This window comes from Arachis hypogaea, chromosome 16, assembly GCF_003086295.3.
Source record: "Arachis hypogaea cultivar Tifrunner chromosome 16, arahy.Tifrunner.gnm2.J5K5, whole genome shotgun sequence".
Classification (NCBI taxonomy): domain Eukaryota; kingdom Viridiplantae; phylum Streptophyta; class Magnoliopsida; order Fabales; family Fabaceae; genus Arachis; species Arachis hypogaea.
In genome coordinates, this window is record NC_092051.1 from 93316032 (window position 1) to 93326157 (window position 10126).

Below are 10126 nucleotides of genomic sequence, written 5' to 3' on the forward strand. Positions count from 1 at the left end.
ATGCCAAAAAGCGTATAAATTATCCGCTCATCACATAGTCTCAATTTTGGAGAGTCTATCTTCAGATGAGGGTGAGTTGAGAGTGGAGGGATGAGTTTGGTCATTCTGGTTTTGGTAATGATGTGGAGAGGTGTTGTTAGGGTGGTGTTGATATGATCTTTGTGTGGAATATTGGTGAGCTGCATGGTTGTTGGGGTTGTGACGTCTCTGATCTTGGTTTTGATCTTGTTGATTTCCCCACCCAAAGTTTGGGTGATTCTTCCATCCAGGGTTGTAGGTTTTGGAGTATGGATCATGGGTTTGCCTGGGTGAGTTTCCAATGTAATTGGCTTGTTCTTGCTCCTCCTCTGCCTCAGCATTCACTCCCTCTTGGGTTGCTGATGAGGTGGTGATTGCTGCCACTTGGTTCCTCTCCATCTTCTTGGTGAGATCAACCAGCTGCTTGGTAATAAGCTTATTTTGGGCCAGCAGTGCATCCACATTGTTCAGCTCCATCACTCCTCTAGTGTTGTCTCTTTCAGAAGCATAGAAGTAGTCATTCTCAGCTACAGTTTCAATGACATCTATGGCTTCTTCAATGGTCTTCTTCTTGTTAAGAGATCCCCCGGATGAATGATCTACTGCCTTCTTTGATTCATAAGAAAGGCCTTCATAGAAAATATGTAGCTGTACCCATTCATTGAACATATCTGGTGGACACCTTCTTGTCAGGTCCTTAAACCTCTCCCATGCTTCATATAGAGTCTCACCATCCTGCTGCCTGAATGTTTGCACCTCAGCTCTCAGCCTGTTAATTCGTTGAGAAGGATAGAATCTTGCCAGGAATTTGTTTACCACATCTTCCCAGGTTGCTAAACTCTCCTTTGGGAAGGATTCCAGCCATTTAGATGCCTTGTCCTTGAGTGAGAAAGGGAACAGAAGTAGTCTATAGGTGTCAGGATGAACACCATTAGACTTCACAGTATCACATATCCTCAGAAAGGTGGTTAGATGTTGATTGGGGTCTTCTTGGACACTCCCTCCGAATGAACAGTTGTTCTGAACAAGGGTGATGAGCTGTGGCTTTAGTTCAAAGTTGTTGGCATGTATGGTTGGCCTTTGGATGCTACTCCCACAGTTTCCTGGGTTTGGGTTGATGTAAGAACCCAGAACTCTTCTCTCTTGCCCAGCATGATTTGCTAGACCCTCTTTGCCATGGTTGTGAGCCTCTTCTTCATGATGGTTCTCCATGTTTTCATCCATGTCTGGTTCAAAATATTCTTCCTCTTCCTCAGCACCAACTACTCTCTTTCCTCTTGCTTCCCTCCTTAATCTAAGGAAGGTCCTCTCAGGTTCAGAATCAAATGAAGTTGAAGCCCCGCTTCTTCTCCCTGTCATACAACCAACAAGGCACAAGCAAGGAACTAGATGCAGAGACTATTCTTGTTAGAAATGCTGTTAGTGTGAGTGATGCAATATATCAAACAGTTAGTGGGTTAGTGGACTGAATCGTAAACAACTAAGAAAATAGGTAGTGGGAAGGGAAGAAAATAACTGAATAGAAAGTAAATTACTCAAATGAACTTAAATCAAACAAAAGAAGCAAAAAATGCTCAATCTAGTTATCCTTTAATTTAATCATTGTTGATACAAAATCAATCCCCAGCAACGGCGCCATAAACTTGATGCACACGGAAACTTGTCTCTCAACAATTTTCCTTCGGCAAGTGTACCGAATTGTCGTCAAGTAAAAACTCACAATAGAGTGAGGTCGAATCCCACAGGGATTGATTGGTCAAGCAACTTTAATTAGATGAATGTTCTAGTTGAGCGAAGCAGAATTTGGTTTGAGTGTTGCAGGAAATTAAATGGCGAGAAAGTAAATAGCAGAAAATGTAAATGCCGAAAGTAAAGAGCTGAAAGTAAATGGCGGAAGGTAAATTGCATAATTTAAATGGGAATGGGAAAGATGTTCATAAAAGTAAATTGTAGAAATTAAAGAGAATGGGTAAGATCAGAGACGGAGATTCATTGGGATTAGGAGATGTTGCATTCTCCGGATCAAGTTCATTTCCATCTCTTCCTCAATCAATGCATTCATTGATCTCCTTGGCAATCTTAAGTGATCGAATTCCAATTCCTTGGCAATTCAATCTCTCAAATCTTGATCAATAGCCAATTCCTTGGTCAATTGCTCATGAGAAGAGATGAAGTATGGTCACTGATTATACCACATGCATTCCCAAATCAAGTGTTAGTAGGATTTATACTCACCATATCCAACCAAACCCAATTTGGTCCAACATGGGAAAGTATTTCTAGCATGATCTCTTCATTCCTCTTCCAAGGTTCAGAAGAGATCCAAGTATAAATAGCTTCTTTTCTAAGATAACTACCCAATTGGATGAAGATTGAAAGCTTTCTAGTAAAATCAAGAGAAAAGATAGAAGAAGAGTAATGAAAACTAGTATTGATCCATCAAATTACAACAGAGCTCCCTAACCCAATGAAAGGGGTTTAGTTGTTCATAGCTCTGGAAATAGAAAACAAAGATGGAGAATACATCATTAAAATTAGAACTAGAAGTGCAGAGAAAGTAAATTATACAGAGAGTAGTTCCCAATTTCCAATCCCCAAAAAAGCTCCTTTCCTAATTCAAAGCTACCCCTATATATACTACTCTTCTGATCTTCTAGTTGGTTCTTCAAGTCTTGGATATGGGCCTTTGGATCTTTGAGTTTGAAGCAGTTATCTTCTGCAGTGGGCTTAGCTTTACTTGCAGAGAGAAAGTGTGAGGTAGGCAGGGTGTTTAGCTCAGGACGTTAGTGGCGTTAACGTTAAGTGAGAGTGTGGGTTCGAGAACGTTAATGACAATCACCTTTTTCACTAACGTTTCTCACCCAGGGATGGTCCACGTTAACTTCAACGTTAGTGTCATTAACGTGACCACTAACGTTGCCTCTTGGTCCTTCGCACACGTTGTTGGGACTCACCTTTTCCAATAACGTTGAGAGTCTTCCCTTCCCCCTAGGTTAGAGTCCACGTTAACTAGGTTAACGTGGCTCTTAACGTAAGCTTGCCAATCCTTCGAGAACGTTAGTGACACTTACCTTTGTCACTAACGTTCCAATGTGCCACTACTTCCCACGTTAGAGTCCACGTTAACTAGGTTAACGTGGCTTCTAACGTAGCAATGATAGCCATTTTCAACGTTAGTGACAAAGGTGAGTGTCACTAACATTGGCTCATCATTCCCTTATCCATGTTAGCTTCCACGTTAACTAAGTTAACGTGGGAGTTAACGTTGCTCACATTGGCTCATTCCAACGTAAGTGACAAAGGTGAGTGTCACTAACGTTGGCGATTCTTGCTCCCTCCACGTTAGCTTCCACGTTAACTAAGTTAACGTGGGAGTTAACGTGGCTCATTGTGGCTTAGCTCAACGTTAGTGACAAAGGTAAGTGTCACTAACGTTGGCTTCTCTTTTGCTTCTCAACGTTAGAGTCCACGTTAACTGAGTTAACGTGGCTCTTAACGTGGCCAATTGTGAGCTTGGTCCAACGTTAGTGACAAAGGTAAGTGTCACTAACGTTGGCTTCATTTCTTTCTTCCACGTTAGAGTTCACGTTAACTCAGTTAACGTGACTCTTAACGTGGGCTATTATGGCTTCGAGGGCGTTATTGGCGATTACTTTTCTCATTAACTTTGCAGGTTAGCTCCCATTCTACGTTAGAGGTCACGTTAGTTAGACTAACGTGGCTGCTAACGTGGTTCTTCCTTGCTTCCTTTGTCCTAAAATCAAGCAATAAAGTGCATCAAAGCTCTAGTCCCAGTCATGGGAAATGCATCATCCAATTTGTCATTAAATTCATGCAAAATCCTCATGAAATCATGTAAAGTGCACAATGTATGCTTGAATCAAGATGTAAGTGAAATTCTACCTAAAACTTGCTTATTCCCTAAGAAAATGCATGAAACTACCCTAAAAATAATAAAGAAAAGGACAATGAAACTGGCCAAAATGCCCTGGCATCAACTAACTATACCACACAAATTCATAGATCAAAGTATTGGTAGGATTACATGTCACTATATCCATCCAACCCCCAATCTAATCCAATGTGAGAAAGTAATTCTAGCATGAATTCTTCATCCCTCTCTCAAGGCTCCGAAGAATTCCAATTATCGATAGCTTCTCTCTCAAGATATGTATCCAATTGAATTAAGACCGAAAACTTTCTAACAAAATCAAGAGAAAAGAAAGAAGAAGAAGATAAAAACTACTATTGATCCATTGAATTACAATAGAGCTCCCTAAGCCAATGAAGAGGGGTTAGTTGGTCATAGCTCAATTCAATTTACAGAGAAGAAGAGTGCAGGAAAATAAAGAATAGCTAGAAAGTAAAAGAAAAGAAAGTACATAAAACTAAAGAAAAAAAATACAGAAGAGAAATAACAGAATTCTGAACTCCCAGAGCCCCTAAGGGCCTTCCGAAAGCTCCTCTAATCTTCAACAATTCTTCTATTTATAAACATCTTCTCATCTTCAATTGGATCAAGTATTTGGATGTGGACCTTGGCCATGATTGAAGCAATGAGGAATGATTCTTAGTGATGGGCATTGGCAACCAACTTTCATATTCTGTATAGGTGCAATTTGGAATTGAATTGGCTTTAACGTTGGTGATCACATTTAAGGGCAAACGTTGAGCCAAACGTCCTTTGAAAAATGGTTTCTGGTTTGCTGTCATTGATGTTTGACTCAACATTGGAGGGCCAACATTCTGCTATTCACGCGTACGCGTATGTGTGAATGGTCAAATTTTCCATTTCACGCGTGCGCGTGCCGTACGCATGCGCGTGGTTTGGCTGAAAAAGTATGTTTACGCGTACGCGTCATTGACACGTACGCGTCGATGCAAAATTCCCAACTCCCATTTCTGAAATCTTATCGCGGATGTTGGATGCTAGCGTTTGAGGCAACGTTGGCCTCCAACGTTCGCACATCTACGCGTGCGCGTCACCCACGCGTGCGCGTGGATGCCAAATTTTCAAATTCCAAACTGAATGTTGCACATCAAGCCTTGGAACGTCACTTTGTACTCTTGTCAACGTTGCCAATTTCATGCCCACTATAGATTATTATATATGGTTGGAAAGCTCTGAATGTCAGCTTTCTAACCCAACTGGAATCTCCTCAATTGGACATCTGCAACTCAAATTATGCTCCTTTGAAAAGGACAGGGTCGCTGGCGTCGGTGTGCCACGTTGGAGTCAACGTTGGCACACTAACGTGGTCGAAAACACTGGGAACATTGCTAGATTCGGAAGCTCAAATGCTTTGTCCACCCCATACTATTTTATATTTTTGGAAATCCCTTAATGTCCACTTTCCAATGCCGTTGGGAGCGCATAGTTTGGAGCTCTACAGCTCGAGTTATACTCCATTGAAGGTGCAGAGGTCAGCTGGCCTTACTATAGATTGGTACCATGTTCGTCTTTGCACTTTTGGGGAAAGTTTTCTCCCTCAAATTAAGTACCCACCATGCAGTTCTATATATGCTTGGAAAGCTCTAGATGCATACTTTCCAATGCTTTTGGAATCACCTTATTTGGAGCTCTGTAGCTCAAGTTATTCTTGTTTGAAGTATACCCCTTCAGGCTGTGAAGAGCAACATTTTCAGCAATGTTGGAGCACCAACTTTGGCTCCAACGTTGCTTTTCTTTGCTTCCTTTCATGGCTTTCTTGTTGCCTCTTTGCCTTCCCTTTTCTTAGCTTCCTTTCCACCTATCATCAACCAAACATTTGAATCAAAGTTTGCTATAATTCACAAGATCTTTGCATCATTAAATCATCAAACAAAAGTTGCATAAAATCTTATGAAAAGCACATAAATAACCAAGTTTGCATGAATCAAGGTGTGCATAAAATTCTCATCCAAATACTTACTTATTGCCTAAGAAATGCATGAAACTACTCTAAAACAAACTAAAAATGGCTTATGAAACTAGCCAAGATGCCCTGGCATCACACCACCAAACTTAAATCTTGCTTGTCCTCAAGCAAGTGATAGATCATGAAAATACAAGAGATACAAGTCCTTATTTAGAGAATTCAAATCAGACTTCTACTCCAGCTTCTTAATTTCAGCCAAAAAATATATGAAATTTCCCAAAAACACAAAAACTCATAGTAGAATCCAAAAATGTGATTTTAACATTAAAACCTATAAAAACTGAATAAAAACTACTAAAAATTATATGAAAATGATGTCAAAAAGCGTATAAAATATCCGCTCATCACTTCCTCATGGTCACAGCATGCCTCAGCAAGGAATCCTAGAGATTGAATTGTTTGACGTATGGAGCATAGATTTCATGGGACCATTCCCGCCTTCATACTCAAACACCTACATCCTTGTGGCAGTAGATTATGTGTCTAAATGGGTTGAAGCAATAGCAACACCCACCAATGATACTAAAGTAGTAATGAAATTTTTCCAAAAGAACATCTTCAGTAGATTTAGTGTCCCTATGACACTAACCAGTGATGGATGAACTCATTTCTGCAATAGACAGCTGGATTTTGTCTTAAGCCGTTACGGAGTTTGCCAAAGTAGCAACACCGTATCATCCCCAAACCAATGGACAAGCTGAAGTCTCAAATAGAGAACTAAAGTGAATCCTAGAGAGGACAGTAAGTGCCTCTAGAAAGGATTGGGCTAGAAAGCTTGATGATGCTCTGTGGGCATACAGAACAGCCTTCAAAACCCCCATTGGAACTTCACCATATCAGTTAGTATATGGGAAGTCCTGTCATTTGCCAGTGGAACTAGAACACAAGGCCTATTGGGCCACTAGATTCCTCAACCTTGATGCTAAAGCAGTAAGAGAAAAAAGGCTACTTCAGCTAAATGAGTTGGATGAATTCCGCTTAGATGCATTTGAGAATGCAAAGATCTATAAGGAAAAGGCAAAGAGGTGGCATGATAGGAAGATAGCTTCCAGAGTCTTTGAACCAGGACAGAAAGTTCTGCTTTTCAACTCAAGGCTCATATTATTCCTTGGGAAACTTAAATCCCGCTGGAAGGGACCATATGTGATTACAAGAGTATCACCTTACGGACACATAGAACTTCAAGGAAAAGATCCTAAAAACAAGTTCACTATCAATGGACAGAGAGTCAAACATTACCTTGAAGGAGATATAGAGCCAGAAGGCTTAACACTGTTACTAAATTAAGTACAGTGAAGTCCAGATAAAGACACTAAAGAAGCACTTATTGGGAGGCAACACAATGATGTTATTAATTCTCTAATTACTTCTATTTTATTTTTACTTTCATTTTTATTTTTAATTAGTTTTGATTACGTTTTAAGTCAATTTTAATGTTAGTGATCATGTACAATGCTTAAACAAGAGACAGAATGATGCAGAACAACAAACAGAATACCCTGAAGTAAGGATCTTTCTGGCATTTAAATGCCAGAAAGGATAGGCAATTGGGCATTTAAACGCCCATGGAGGCAGCAGGCCTAGCGTTAAATGCCAGCCAGGAGGTCCTGGCTGGGCCTTTAACGCCCTGAAGGGAGCACAAGCCTGGCGTTAAACGCCAGCCAGGAGGCCCTGGTTGGGCGTTTAACGCCCAAGGAGGAGCATCAACCTGGCGTTAAACGCCAGCCAGAAGGCCCTGGCTGGGCGTTTAACGCCCTGAAGGGAGGAGTACTCGAGCGTTTAACGACAGCTTGGCAGCATGGAGGTAACTTCAATTTTTCAATCTTATCTTGATTCAACTCATCTTCATCCAATTTAATTTAAAAAATTCTTTAATTTTTAAATTAAATCTTGTTCAAATATTTCATTTTCAATTTAATTTTCAAATTAAAACAATTTTTTTTTTAAATTTCTTTCAAATCTTTTTCAAAATTTTATATCCTTTACAACTTATTTTCAAAATCTTTTCAAAATCTTTTCTAATCTTGTTCATATCTTTTATTAAACATTCAAATCCTTTTCATACTTTATATCTTGTCTTTAATTCCTTTTTTATCCTCTTAAAATCTTTTCTTATCTATTAAATTTAACAAATCATCTTTTTTTTATCTTTTTCTAAAATCTTTATCTTTTATTCATGCTTATTTTCGAAAATCCCTCCCCCTTCCCTATATATATGTGTGCCGTGCCCTCTCTCCCTCACTCACCACCTCTCATTCGAATTCTCTCTTTGATTTCTTCTTTTATTTTCTTTTCTAGTTCTTCCTTTCTTACTCTTTGCTCGAGGATGAGCAAATTTTTAAGTTTGGTGTGGCAGGAGCACTGTTCTCTCATCAAGAATTCAATCCCATGGCTCCAAAAAGTGGCAAGACCGTCCCAAAGAACAAGATAGAAGACAACTCAATAGTTGTTTTCAAACCTGTTCGATTCTTTACCAAGCAACGTGAGGAACATTATCACAAGGTAGTGAGTAAAAGGCCAGTAATCCATGAAGTAGGATTCAACCTTGGAGAAGAAGAATACCCAGAGATCCAAGAGCAGATTCGAAGGAGAGGCTGGGAGAATCTATGTAATCCAGAATTAATTGTTGGATACAACATGATCCAGGAATTCTATGCAAATTTGTGGATGATAGATAAGCAAAAAAAAGGATAGAACAGCCATCCATACCTTTTGTACCATGGCCAGAGGAAAGATCATGTACTTTCACCAGGACAGGGTGAGAGAGGTCTTCAAACTACCTCTGCAAAGGGAAGACCGTGAGTCATACAACAGACGGGTTATAGCCAACCAAAAGCTGGATCAAGTCCTAGAGGACATATGTCTGCCCGGAACTCAATGGATTGAGAATACAAAAAGGAAGCCATGCCAGCTAAAAAGGGTGAACATCAAGCCTGTTACTAGATGATGGCGAGATTTCATTGGGCATTCTATACTCCCCACAAGTAACCGCTCTGAAGTCAATATTGAAAGAGTAGTAATGATTTACTGCATCATGATGAGAAATGAGGTGGAAGTCCATAAAATAATCCCCCGTGAGATTTACAAGCTATCAAACAGAGATTCTACTAGGGCCATGCTAGCTTTTTCAAATCAAATCTTTCACCTATGCCAAGAGGCTAAGGTTCTGATTCAAGTGGACAACTTTATCCTAGTGGAAAAACCAATCACCAAGCAGGTGATAGAGAGTTCCAAGATAGAAGATGATAACCTAAAGAAGAAAGAACCTGAACCTTCCCAAGAGATCCCTCCAATAGAATTCTGGGAACAGCTGAAGGCGTCTGTAATTCACTTACAGAGCACGTTGGATCAGCTCAGAAAGGAGCAGAGAGATCAGACTAGCATGATTTGCAAACTGATCAAGGAACAAGAGAAGCATAGGGCGTGAAATTGAGGAGTTGAAGTGCCAAAAGCTTTCTCTTGAAGAGCCCAGGACCCCTCAAGATGAGGAGCCATGTGTCCCACAGCCTGAAGAAAATAGCATCCCCCAAGCTGAAGGTTGTTGAGTTTCAACTCTGTGGCTATTCTAATTCCTGTTTTTCATATTTCTATTATTTTAATTCGTATGTCTCATATTTAGGATTACATGATCACTAGTAGTAATTAAGTCTTTGTTTTTATTTTTATTTTATGTCTTTTAATTTTAGGATTACATAGGTATAATTAATTAATTTTTTTTTCCAATGAGCTATAAATTATTTCTCTTATCATCATTGAACATGAATAAAATAGTAGATTTTTTTAGAAGAAATGAAGATGCATAGAATTTTGAGCTTTCTAATAAAGAATAGTTACATTAATTTGATTGGGTTACGTTGCTTTAGTTTTCTGAATGAAAGAATAAACAGTGCATATTTGAAGTTGAATTTTATGATGCTGGCTTTTGAAAGAATAAGGAAAAAGGAAAAATATTATTGATAATCTGAAAAATCTAAAAATTGATTCCTGAAGCAAGAAAAAGTAGCAAAAAGTAAAAGAAAAAGCATGTTGCAAAAGAAAAAAATTATATAGCATGCGAAAAAAAAGAGAAAAAAATAATAATAAAAAGCAGAAAAATCCATTACTGCCCAAAAATACAGGAAAAGAATGGCAGATTGAAAAAGCCAATAACCCTTTATACCAAAAGGCAAGGGTATAAAAGGGTCTCAAGT

General features: G+C 39.2%; 1 non-coding gene across 1 annotated transcript; it reads left to right on the plus strand.

The window, feature by feature from the left end:
- Window positions 1–682: 682 nt before the first annotated feature.
- LOC112761985 (small nucleolar RNA R71) lies at window positions 683–789 on the plus strand. Its single transcript, XR_003182350.1, has one exon. It is a non-coding gene; the product is annotated as a small nucleolar RNA R71 (small nucleolar RNA).
- The last annotated feature ends 9337 nt before the right edge of the window (window positions 790–10126 follow it).